Source organism: Monodelphis domestica, chromosome 4 (assembly GCF_027887165.1).
Source record: "Monodelphis domestica isolate mMonDom1 chromosome 4, mMonDom1.pri, whole genome shotgun sequence".
Taxonomy (NCBI): domain Eukaryota; kingdom Metazoa; phylum Chordata; class Mammalia; order Didelphimorphia; family Didelphidae; genus Monodelphis; species Monodelphis domestica.
Window position 1 is genome coordinate 162,489,354 of NC_077230.1, and position 14,035 is coordinate 162,503,388.

General features: G+C 35.5%; 1 protein-coding gene across 1 annotated transcript in view; it reads left to right on the forward strand.

The window, feature by feature from the left end:
* Positions 1 to 14,035, forward strand: part of GALNT5 (polypeptide N-acetylgalactosaminyltransferase 5) — a 76,272-nt gene that overhangs the window by 53,732 nt on the left and 8,505 nt on the right. The window lies entirely within an intron of this gene.

Sequence of the window (14,035 nt, forward strand, 5' to 3'; positions counted from 1 at the left end):
TCTCTTTAGTGCCCCTTGATACCCTAATCCTTATCTAGCCTTCCACTGGTACGGAGGATTCTCATACTTTCTCCCCACTCTTTTCTTCCCTAGAAGTATCAGATATACACGTGCATATTAAATATAAATACAAATATTTGGGCAGGTTTTGCATGTTGCCTTTTTTAGGATTAATTGTTTTGTAAGAGTGACAAAGATATAAATCAAGGAAATAATTCTTAGAGATAGAATTTCAAGACATTTACTCTAAGGGTGAAGGAGTATGAAGGGAGGTTTCTTGATGTTCCTGAAATCACATTTGTAGCCATCCATCTCTTTCACATGCCTTCCTGATAATAAAAAAAAGACTGAGACCAGCTCTAGACAAAACTTTGAAGTTAGAAAAAATTTGTCTTGGGTACTCACCCACTCCTTTTGACACCCTTGCCAAGCATCCATTTTATTCATGAAATCTTCCAGCTGTCTACTGTGATGCCATATTATAGCTGGGCAAAGCTATTCCTGATTTTCCCTCATTTCAAAACTCATATAGAATTTCAGAGATGTATGAGACCTCAAGGATCATCTAATTCAACCCTTTCATTTTACAGATGAGGAAACTGAGATGCAGAGAGGGGAAATATTTATTTATAAAGCTAGTCAATCAGATAGATAGTTAATGGCAAAGATAAGACTAGAATCTAGGTCTTCTTACCCTCTATTCTATCTTCTTTCCATCATCTCATGTCTTCCCTCATATTATATGGTTTTTGTGTGGTTAGTTTGTGTGGTTAGTTCATCATGAGGCACTATTTCATGTGGTTTGCCCATTACCATCCTTCTCACTTAGAACTGATGAGGGCTATGACAAAATAGGACAGAGAACCAAAGTCTGTATGTGGAAAATGAGGGATCACTAAGGAAAGATCTAGAGGGTTGTCCTGGGCTGACCGGATCTTGAATAGGGGAAAGCAGAGGAAGATGGGAAGGAGTTTTCTCCTCACTGAAGATCCTACTCTGTGTGAGGGTGACAAGTATTACTGAGCTAATTGGACAAATTAAGCCCTGCTGTTATGTAAGTTGGGTTATTTGCGCTATCAGAGTGTTAGAAAAACAGTAGGTACTCAAAATTGTTCAGTTTATATAGATATCATGACTTAAATAAAAATGGTCATTTCTCCAGAAGGTCTGTAAAAAATGTTAAAACTGGCAAGGATTCTAGGTACCATGGCAGGATAGTGGTAAAAGATATGTGAGAATAGATTGAACCATTGGTAGCCTAAATGAATAGAAATGAGTTAGGATATCTTCAAATAGAGTTGGACATGCTAAGGCATCTACCCTATCCAAAGCCTCCTTTTGCATACACAGCTTTAATGCCTTCAAATCTTTGCCTCAAATTTCCCAATCCAGGAAAGGAGATAATATAATGCAGAAGTCAATGGGGTCAATAGACTCTCCTAAAGGGCTGTAGAGGGATCTCAGGGGATCTATGAATTTGGATAGAAATACATGTATATATACAAATATATATATATATATTTATTCTTTTGCTATAAGTGATTTCCTTTTTAATCATATGCATTATATTTTCTGCATTTAAAACGTTATCCTGAAAAGGGGCCCCCAGTTTGCCTTGGAAAATCAAAGTACCATGACACAAAAAGAGCTTACTGATCCTCAAACTAAAGGAAAGAGAACAAAAATAAGGAAAGTCCAGGTAAACTGATTAAAGTTCCAGCTCTGTAGTTCACCTATTATGTGACCTTGAGCAAGTCACTGATCAGAGAGAACTGCAGTCAAGAAGTATATAGCAAGAAGAGACTGGAAAGTCCCGCAAAGGAGTGCCAGCACAGCAAAGAAGTTGGACAAATTATCAGTTTGCCAGAAGTCTATGGGAGCTACCAACAAGAATTACAGGGAATTCATGATCTCACTTCCAACAGGTTTAAAATGCAAGGGGAATTCCACAATGACCTTTAGATAGTATAGTTTGCTTATTTCTTCCCTGTAACAAATTGCAGATATTTTGCACAAAGTATAGATAGGTTTCTCTCCTGGTGTAGAAGATTAAAGGGATGGAAGATGGCTAATCCCTCTTTTGGTAAGGTGAGAGAATGAAAGGTTCCTGGGAAAAAAATGAAATGCTTCAAGATAAAATACAGATGACCAAAGAAACTGGAAGCAGAAAGGAATTATCATCATTGTCAGGAGGTTAGAGGGTGGAACAATATTATATGAAGAAACAGGGTGAAAGATCACCAAATATTTGGAATAAGACATGAGTATAAGGTTTTTACTAAAGAAGAGGAAGTTAATATCTTCTGAGAGAGCTTCTTCTACTACAAAGAGTGATATGGATTTATAGGAGCCTTAGAAAATAGGCAGTCGCTTAATGGTCAGAATAAAAAGCAGTCACTAGTAGTGAGTGATGACTCCCTTCTCGGGAGTTTAAAATTATATACTGTTTAATTTAAAGTGAGAGAGAGAGAGACAGACAGACAGACAGACAGATAGACAGACAGAGAGACAGAGACAGAGAAAGACAGAGAGAGGGAGATGGAGAGAGAGAGACAGAGAGAGACAGAGAGAGAAACAGAGACAGAGAGACACAGAGAGAGACACAGAGAGAGAGACAGAGAGAGACAGACAGAGTCAGAAAGAGATCTACGACGTATCCAGAATATGACTGAGAACCTCCCAAGTCTTTTCAAAACTGACAATCGCTACCCACTTCTGGTGATTCATGTGGGGATGAATGATAATGCCAGAAGGTACCAAGAATTATTCTGAGCATGAAACTGAATATTTTAGAAAATAGGTGGCATTTTCATCATTGTTTTCAATTAAAAGAAGGGACTTTATAAGGGAAAGGCAAATCGGGGAAGTAAAAAGTTGGGTAACTGATGGTGTCTGGAACATTTATGGATTACCACTTAAAAATATAGGAATTTTTGCTGCTTAACTAGAAGTGAAATACAATTGACAGGGGTCAATAAAAATTTCTCTGAGATCTTGTGAAACTGATGTCTTTAGACTAAAAGGGATGGAAAGGAGAAAACTGCATATTTTCCAAAGCATATGCCACAAAAGTAGAATAGCATAGAACAGAAGTAGCAGAAAAAAAAATATTATGAGTAGAAAGCCCCAATGACTTACAAGAGATGGTAGCAAAGAAGACAGGCAGTAATAAAACCTTTGGATAGCTGCAAAGCCCCTGACCTATGATATCCATATGCCAATGAATTTCATTGTATAATATACAAGGTGAACTAGAGATACAAATGCAAGGAAAAAAAATGCAACATCATAGGATCCCTGCACTCTATCCACTGTGCCATCTAACTTTAAGCCTTTGAAAAGTATAAGGGATATCAATTAATCAGACATCAGTTGTGTGGTGCCCTTCCTCAAGTCAACAAGCAATTACTAAGTGTCTACTATGTGCCAGGCATTTCTCCATGTATTGGGAATACAAGAAAGGTGAGTAACAGTCCCTACTCTCAAGGAGCTCACAATTCAGTGAGACAGACAAGATGCAAATAACTATTTTTACAAATAATAAAGATACAGGATAAGCTAAAATTCTTAAGGGGATGGCATCAGCATTAAGAGGGGCAGGAAAGGCTTCTATCTGAACCTGAGATTTTACAGTCTTGTCTTAGGCCTTCCCAAAATAGCTCAACTGATAAGATACTTTTCTGCAAAAGATCGATTTTTAAAAATTGATCATTGCTTTAGAAATGATGGGAACTTTAGGAGAAAGTAATCTTATCAACTTAGATTGTGTAATAGAGAAGAAAATAAATAATTACTTATTATCATTAATATGGGGATCTCTTCTGACATATCCTCTCATTGGGGGCCAGCATAGGATCATAGAGCTAAAAAAAGCATCTCAGAGGCAATTTCACCTACCTGATTTTTAAGTGACTTGCCTAGGTAGTGAATGTCAGAGGTAAAATTTGGGAGGCAGAGTCACGATGGCCACTTAGATGCAACAAAAGTCCAGACCTCTGTGGAAACCCTTCCACACCAATCAAAAACAAAGTGCTTCGAGGAGACAGAAAACTAAATCTAACAATAGGACAGAGCCAGGGGACCCTCATGCTGGATTCAACTTAAAAGGTATGCCCCAAAAAGCCTGAATTCTTGAATTCTTGGGTTTAAGGAAAAAGAAGAAGGAAGGTCCCAAGACCCCTTTCCCACTTACTGTACTGAGTCTCTTGTAGTTGCTGGAATTTGGGGTTGAGGGCTCTAGCACAGAGGGAGTGTCTTGCTGCCACAGCTGTGCCAGGCTCAGGGCTCTAACTGCAGCCAGCAGGAAGACAGCTGGTATAGAGGCACAGAGAGGGCAGTCTAGCCACAGGCCAAACTCTCCATATTGGCCCCCCACTTCTCAAGGTTTTGGCCTCAAGGCAGATCCAGACCCACAGATAATCTCTGCCCTCCCTTAATCTTATTAATAGGGCAGATAAGAATCCTTCAGAGGGCAGAGAAGCTCAAGCTCCAGTATCCCACCCCCACTGACTCTACTGAGAGCCAGCTGACTAAACGCCAAGGGTGAAGGCTACAATTACTAGAGAATACCTTAATAACAAGGTGGGAAGCCCAGCTATCTTTCAGATTCTGCTGCCAGCTGGGGAAGATCTGACCTCAGGGCTCATTAATACTCCATCACTCTAATTTAGTCAATCAGCAGAGCAGAGAAGAAGCCCCTTAAGGACAGAATAGCCCAAACCCACAGATCCAACAAATAAACAGAGGAGTAATATTATAGCCAATGACAGGGGTGAAGAAGGGGAAAATGAGTAAATAACAGAAAAAGAAAAAAGCAATTAAAATTGACAGCTTCTATCCAGGTAATGAACAAAGAGCAAATGGAACAGAGGAAGACCAAGGAACACCAAGCAAAAACACAGAAACTCAAGTGAATTGGACATAGGCCTTGGAAGAACTCAAAATACAATTCAAAAAACAATTAAGAGAGACTGAAGACAATTAGGAAAAGAACTTAAAAAGCAAAATAAGTCATCTGGAAACAGAGGCACATGAGCTAAAACAAGAAAATAGTGTCTTGAAAGCCAGAATGAGGCAAAAAAGGTAAAAGATGGCCTACAAAGAAAATCATACCAGAAAGAAAAGGATAAAAAAAAATCCAAGGAGAAAATTCAGTATTTAAAAATTAGAATCCAACAACTAGAAGCAAATGACTTCACAAGGCAGCAAGAGTCTATAAAACAAAATCAAAATAATGAAAAAAAATTTTAAGAATAAAAAAATTGAGGAAAATATGAAACACTTCATTGACAAAACTACAGACCTGGAAAATATATCTAGGAGAGACAATTTAAGAAATTTGGACTATCGGAAGATCATGACCAAAATAAAATAAAATAAAATAAAATAAAATAAAATAAAATAAAAAGCCTGAACATCATTCTACAGGAAATTATACAAGAAAACTGTCCTGACATTCTTGAATAAAATTAAAAAGTAGATAATTAAAGAATCCACAGATCATCTCCTGCATTTATGACAATGCCCAAGAATAGCCAAATTCAAAATCTACCAGACTAAGGAAAAAATATTACAAGCTGCTAAGAAGAGGTCATTCAGATATCATGGAACAATAGTTAAGATAGCACAAGATCTGGCTGCATCTACACTGAAGGACCAGAAGGCATGGAATATGATATTCCAGAAAGCAAGGGAACTGGATCTACAACCAAGAATCAACTACCCAGCAAAACTGACTATATTTTTGTAGGGGAAAGTATGGTCATTTAATAAAATAGAAGACTTCCAAGCATTCATAAAGAAAAGACGAGATTTAAACAGAAAATTTAATGCCCAAACACATAACTCAAGAGAATTACCAAAAGGTAATTAAGAAAGGGGAAAAAAAACCAACAGCTTTTTTTTAAAGGACTCAATAAATTCAAATGATTTGAATTCATATAAGAAAAGATGATATTGGTAACTCTTAAAAAATTGTTATCATCAGAGTAGGTAGAAGAAGTATACTTAGAGGGAACAATGACAAACTGTATAGGATAAAATGTCCAAATATATATATTTATATATATGTATATACATACATACATAACTAGGGGTAAAAAAAGAGGATAATACTAAGATGAATGGGAAAAGAGCCAAAATGGGCTAAATTTATATTTCATTAAAAAAAAGCACATGTGGGGAGGGGGGAAGAAGACCAATAAAATGGAAGGGTGAAAGATATTGGAGACAGGTAATGCTTAATTCTTACATGCACTGAAATTGACTCAAAGAAGGAAGAACAATCAGATCCATTGGGGCAGAGAATTGTATCATGCCCCATAGAGAAGTAGAAGAGTAATAAATGGACTGGTGGGAAGGGAAGTAATACAAGGGAGGGAGAGGGTAGGGGGTAGTTTAAAAGGCACTTTCATAAGAAGAGAATCAATAAGAGCGGAGGTGCTGAGAAAGGGAGTAACATTAGGGAGGGGAAACTGGAAAAACTTTTATTAAGTTGTTTCCTCATTGTCATTATACTTTCTTATGTTTTTTAACAGCTAAAAGTTGGAGGGGAGTTTAATAGGGATAAGAGAAAAGGCAGAACCTAAGGAAGAAGTCAAAATGGAGGGAAATACACAGACAGTAATCATAACTGTGAATGTGAATGGAATGAACTCACCAATAAAAAAGAACCAGATGGCAGAATATTTTAATAACCAGAATCCTACCATATGTTGTCTACAAGAAACACCCTTAAGGTAGGCAGGTATACAAAGGGTAAAAGTAAGAGTGGAGCAGAATTTACTGGGCTACAACTGAGACAAAGAAGGCAGGAGTACCAATTATGATCTCAGACAAGGCTTAAGCAATAATAGATCTCATTAAAAGAGATAAGGAAAGCAATTACATCTTGATGAAAGACTATACATAATGAAGAAATATCAATATTCAACATATATGAACCAAATGGTATAGCAGTCAGATTTCAAAAGGAGAAACTAAAGGAGCTTAAGGAGGAAATAGGTAATAAAGCCATACTAGTGTGGGACCTTAACCTTGCTCTATCAGAACTAGATAAATCATACCAAAAAATAAATAAGAAAGCAGTAAGGAAAGTGAATGAAGTGTTGAAAAAAATTAGAGCTAATAGATATGTGGAGAAAAATAAACAGAGATAAAAAGTAATATATTTTCAGCAGCATATGGCACATATACAAAGATTGACAATGTACTAGGACATAAAAACATTGCAAGCAAATGAAGGAAAGCAGAAATAATAAATTCAATTTTTTCAGATCATAATTCAATAAAAATCATAATCAATAAGGGGTTGTGGAAAGGCATATTTAAAACTAATTGGAGACTAAATAATTTAATTCTTCAAAACTGGTTAGTCAAAGAACAAATCAAAGAAACAATTGCTGATTTCATTGAAGAGAATGACAATGAGGAAACAACTTAATAAAAATCTGTGGGATGCAGACAAAGCAGTAGTGGGGGGGGGGGAGGGAATTTATATCCCTGAATGCATATATCAACAAATAAGAGAGGGAAGAGGTCAATGAATTGGGCATGAAACTTAAAAAACTAGAAAGAGAACAAATTTAAAAATCCCCAAATAAACACTAAATTGAAAATCATAAAAATCAAAGGAAAAATTAATAAAGCTGAAAGCAAAAGAACTATTGAACTAATAAATAAGACTGGTAGCTGATACTTTGAAAAAACAAATAACCTAGATAAAGTAATGGTTAATCTAATACAAAACATAAAAGAAAGCCAAATTAACAATATCAACAATGAAAAGGGCAATCTCACCTCTAATGAAGAGGAAATTAAAGTAATTATTAAGAATATTTTTGCTCAATTATATGCAATAAATATGACAATCTAGGTGAAATGGATGATTATTTTCAAAAATATAAATTTCCATGATTAACAGAAGAGGAAATAGAATACTTAAACAATCCCATCACAGAAAAAGAAATTGAACAAACCATCAAGGAACTTCCTAAGAAAAAATCCCCAGGACCAGATGGATTCACAAGTGAATTCTAGCAAACATTTAAAGAACAAATAATCCCAATACTATACAAGTATTTGATAAAATAAGCAAAGAAAAAGTTTTGCCAAGTTCCTTTTATGACACCTATATGGTACTGATTCCAAAGCCAGGCAGACTAAAAATAGAGAAAGAAAACTACAGACCAATCTCTTTAATGAAGATGGATGCAAAAATCTTAAATAGAATATTAGCAAAAAGACTCCAGGAAGTGATCACGAGGGTTATTTACTATGATCAGGTGGGATTTATACCAGGAATGCAAGGATGTTTTAATATTAGGGAAATTATCCACATAATTGACAGTATCAACAACCAAACCAACAGAAATAGCATGATTATCTCAATAGATGCAGAAAAAGCCTTTGACAAAATACAACACTCAATCCTGTTAAAAAACATAAGAAAGTATAAGAATAGATGGGCCTTTCCTAAAAAGTAATAAAACAGCATATATTTAAAACCATCAGCAAGAATCATCTGCAATGGGGATAAATTAGAAGCCTTTGTTAATAAGATCAGGAGTGAAGCGAAGATGCCTATATTCACCTTTATTATTTAACATGGTACTAGAAATGCTAGCAGTAGCAGTTAGAGAAGAAAAAGGAATTTAAGGAATTAAAGTAGGCAATGAGGAGACTAAACTATCACTCTTTGCAGATGATATGATGGTCTACTTAAAGAATCCTAGAGAATCAATTAAAAAGCTAGTGGAAATAATCAGCAACTTTAGCAAAGTTGTAGGATACAAAATAAACCCTTATAAATCATCAGCATTTTTATATATTTCCAAGACAACTCAGCAGCAAGAGTTAGAAAGAGGAATTCCATTTAAAATCACCCTAGATAATATAAAATATTTAGGAATCTACGTGCCAAGACAAAAACAGAAACTATATGAACATAACTACAAAATACTTTCCACACAATTAAAACTAGATCAAAATAGCTGGAAAAAAAACATTAATTGCGCATGGGTAGTATGAGATAATATATTATAAATGACCATCTACCCAAATTAATTTACTTATTTATTGCCATACCTATAAAACTACCAAAAACCTTTTTTACCGAATTAGAAAAGAACTATAACAAAGTTCATTGGAAAGAACAAAAGATCAAGAATATCAAAGGTACTAATGAAAAAAAAATATGAAGCATGGGGGCCCAGCAGTACTGGATCTTAAACTGTACTATAAAGCAGTGGTCTGGCTATGAGACAGAGGGGAGGATCAATGGATTAGAATGGGAGTAAATTACTTCAGCAAGATAGTGTATGATAAACCCAACGATCCCAGCTTTGGGGACAAACCCCCAATATTTGACAAAATCTGCTGGAAAATTGGAAAACAGTATGGGAGAGATTAGGTTTAGATCAATATCTCACATCCTACACTTAAATATAAAGAAGGAAACTAGAAGTAAATTAGGTGAACACAGAATAGTATGCCTGTCAGATCTATGGGAAAATAAAGATTTTTAAGACCAAACGAGACAATGAATATTAAAAAATGTAAAATGAATCATTTTGATTATATTAAATTAAAAAGATTTTGTATGAACAAATTCAATGCAACCAAAATTAGAAGGGAAACAACAAATTAGGAAAAAAGCTTTATAACAAAACCTCTGACAAATGTCTAATTACTCAAATTTAAATCAATTGTACAAAAAGAATCAAGCTATCCCCAGTTGATAAATGGGAAAGGGACATGAACATGCAGTTTTTAGATAAAGAAATCAAAACTATCAATAAGCTCATGGAAGAGTGTTCTAAATCTCTTATAATTAAAGAAATGCAAATCGAAACAACTCTGAGGTACCACCTTATACCTAATAGATTGGCTAATATGACAGCAAAGGAAAGGGATAAATTTTGGAGGGGATGTGGCAAAATTGGTACACTTATACATTGCTGGCAGAGTTGTGAATTGATCCAGCCATTCTAGATGTCAATTTGAAACTCTGCCCAAATGGCTTTAAAAGACTACCTGCGCTTTAATCCAGCCATACCACTGCTAGGTTTGTACCCCAAAGAAGTAATAGGGAAAAATATTTGCACAAACATATTCATAACCACACTCTTTGTGTTAGCAAAAAATTGGAAAATAAGGGCATGCCCTTCCACTGGGGATGATTGAACAAGTTGTGGCATATGTTGGTGATGGAATACTATTTTGTTAAAAGGAATAATAAACTGGAGGAATTCCATGTGAACTGGAATGACCTCCAGGAATCAATGTAGTAAAAGGAGTAGAACCAGGAGAACATTATACACAGAGACAGATACACCATGGCACAATCAGATGTAATGGACTTCTCTACTAGCAGCAATGCAATGATCCAATATAATTCTGAGGGACTTAGGAAAAAGAATGATATCCACACCCAGAGACAGAACTGCGGGATTAAAAATACAGAAGAAAAGCAACTGCTTGATCACATGGGTTGGTGGGGAAAAGATTGGGGATGTAGACTCTAAATGATCACCCTAGTACAAATATCAATAATATGGAAATAGGTCTTGATCAATCACACATGTAAAACTCAGTGGAATTTCTCATTTGCTATGGGAGGGGGGTTGGGAGACGGGGAGAGAAAGGACATGAACCATGTTACCATGGAGAAATATTTTAAATTAATTATTTAAATAAATAAAATTAAAATGAATTAAAATTAAAAATGTTTAAAAAGGTAAAATTTGAACTCGGGCCATCTGTCTCTAATTTCCATACTGTGTCTCTTGTGCTGTGCTGCCTCCTCAAAGAAAGGCATAAGAATATCCTTCCTTGAGCAATCAAGCTCTTGTTTCCTACATATGACCAGTTGGGGAAATTAATCATTGTACTCAAAGAGTCAGAAAAAGGATAGGTAGAATTCCATGACATAAAATTCTACAGTCAGCCCAAAGGGGCAGGAAGTTTCCCAGTATAAAATTCTAAGTACATAAACACAAATACCTAGCAGGAGCCTTTTAGAAATGTACTGCTGTACAAAACTCATTTGGACGTGCATCAATCAGCTTCAATATTTTAAAAGTTTATAGAGAAAATGGTAAAAAGGCAAATAATTAAGAATGGCTCCTATAAGAATAGTGAGAACTTTGAAGCAAGTATTAGCAGAATCTGGTCACAAGCTGAAAGGATCTGCTTCCAAAAACTTACTTGTTGTGTAACCCTGGGCAAATCGCTTACCTTTGTGAGGCTCAGTTTACTCACATGTAGAATAAATGGAGATGAACTAGATTGCCTCTAAGTTTCCTTACACCTATACATCTATGATCTTCTGAGTTTTCAAAATTATGTTTGAAAAGAAGAAGACTATCATTCAATCAATGAGTAAATATTTATTAAGTGCCCACTATTTGACAGACACTGTACTGAGTATATGGCTAGTGCTGAAGGGGGTGAGTGTACTGGATAATGGAGAGAAGGCAGAACTATTTAATTCATTTTATTTCTCTTTGCCAAAGAGAGTGATCTTTGGCTAATGGGTAATGGGTAATCAAACCAAGGTAAGCAAGGAGAAACTGAGAAAGCAAGTAGCTGCCATCATTAAATTAAAGCTACAAGGTCCAAAGTAGCCACATCACGGTACTGAAAAGAACTAGCAGATGGGAATGCTGAACCCCTGTCATTGAGAACACGTGAGATGCCACAGGACTAAAGATGGGCCAATGTCTGGTTTTCAAAAAAAGGGAAATAGGGCAGAATCTTCTCAATATAAGTTGCTAAACTTGGCTTCAAATCCTAACAAGATTCTCAAATGTGTGATTAAAAGGATGGTTTGTGAGCATTTAGAAAGGTAATTGGGATCACCAAAATGGCCTCATCAAGAACAGGTCATGTCAATTCTACCTATTCTCATTTTCTTTTGTGACATAGTTAGTTACTAGACTGATAGATCAGAGGACTCTTATAGACAGGTTCTCAATCTTTTTTAATCTTAGGACCCTTTTTATAAAAAAAAAATCCTCTAAAGTTCAGAAGTGAAAATAGTATAAAAATGTCAATAATCTCACTTTTTCTATAATTTGGCATCTGACTTTCTTCTTCCCTCAGCTGTTATGCTGCACCTTTGATAAAGACACAAGATGTTCCACAACAAAGAGGTCTGGAATAAAATTCTAAATAACATCATTCTTACTTCATATGGTTATGAGATGAATATACACATTGGGGCTATAACTATCAATTTTAGTATCTGGGTTAAGTGTCCTTCACGTCATCTTTTCAATTCATTGTGTGAATTTTGCACAAGTGGCTAAGACTTGAGCTAGAACAACACTTAATTTCTGTTATGGTTCACAGGTTGGTATTATCAATATAGGACATGGACATGTCCTAGTAACTTCCTTTTTTAAAAAAAATTCTGTTAGAAATAAAGATGTAAATGGTGATTAAGAACAAGTACAATGGAACAACACTTTAGATGAAGGATGTGTTAGGATGGACCTTTATGGGCTGACCTGGAAACTGAGTCAGTGTGGTAGAGAAAATGTATAGTACATTACCCGGAATAAAGATACTCAGATACTTCCTCAGCTAGCTGTGTGACCCTGGACAGGTCAATTAAGCTCTCTGGGCCTGTTTTCTCAAGTGTAAAATGAGGGGGCTGGACTCCATGACCTCTTATGATGTACTTCTGTCCTGAATCAATGGTTATCATCATAACCACCCTTTATGACATTCTTTCTATGAGGAGGTATAGTCTGGGTCTAAGGCACCCCACATAAATATAGCCTTTTGGAATGCAATTTGGACATGAGTTGGTGACTGTCCACCTTAGAAAACCACTTACTAACATTTATTATTAACTTATGGGGCTATATCTTTACCAGCCAGTTGTTCCGCTCCTAGTTAATAATTGGGTTTTTCAAGCTCCTTAAGAAGTTCATGCATTAAATATTTGTGTCCTCTAAATTTAAAAGGCCTGAAGCAAAGCTCTTATTCCCTATCCCAGTCATTGGTCTAATAACATGTAAAAAGAGGCATCTTGACAGATGAACAAGCTTTCTCTCCTTCTCTGACTTTCAGAAAAAAACTTGAAAAAGTTTGGGGTTTTTTTAATAGTGACATGACATTTAAAAATTGTTAAAGCTGTTATAATTATCTGTACATTTGCCAAATGCCATTCTCTAGTCTCATTTCTGCTTTAAATCTACATAAAGTAATATCACATTACAAGGTCATCATGATCTCATAAGAACTCATAGTTTTCCCTTCCCTAATATGACGATCAAATTGAGGAAATAAATTTGTAGACTAAAATCCCTAGACCAAATTCCAGCAAAACAAACAAGATCCAGAACAAGAATGAGGCTTTGGTGACTGATACAACCAACTCAAAACTCAGAGACTGAAAATGATAGTATGAGTTCACCCAGTGGCATGGGGTATGACCTTTAGTAAGCCACAGAATCTTAAAAGGCAGGGGCTCCACTACCCTTTCACACTGGAAGGAAAAGAGTCATAATCTCAGCAAATTGTATTTAAAAGATCATTGACCTTTAATGAACATTTACTGTTGGGTACTTTTGGAAATATACCTACCAATGGCCTATTGCAATTTTTCCTCTGCTTCCAATGACTCATCCTGGGTGGGTGGGGGCAAGAGATATTTTGTGGAGAGGCCTTCTCTGAATGGTGATAAGGTGTCTCCTGATCCCATAAGAAGTCAATAATAAATGTTGGCAAGTTGTTTTTAAAAGGTGGACCATCTTCAATCCATGCCCAGATAGTGTTCCAAAAGACCATATTAATGTAGGGTGTCTTAGACCCTAGACCATATCTCCTCATAGAAAATAAAAATTAAGACAATTAAGAATTTCTAATAAATAATTGGGAATATATAATAGGAAATATAATATGTAGACATTACAATATATTAAAATACTTTAGAAATATATAGAAATAGAACATATAATAAAAATTGTAAAAATAATAAAAATCTCTAATAAAATTCCAAATATGAACACCAAAAACACAAGTGTTT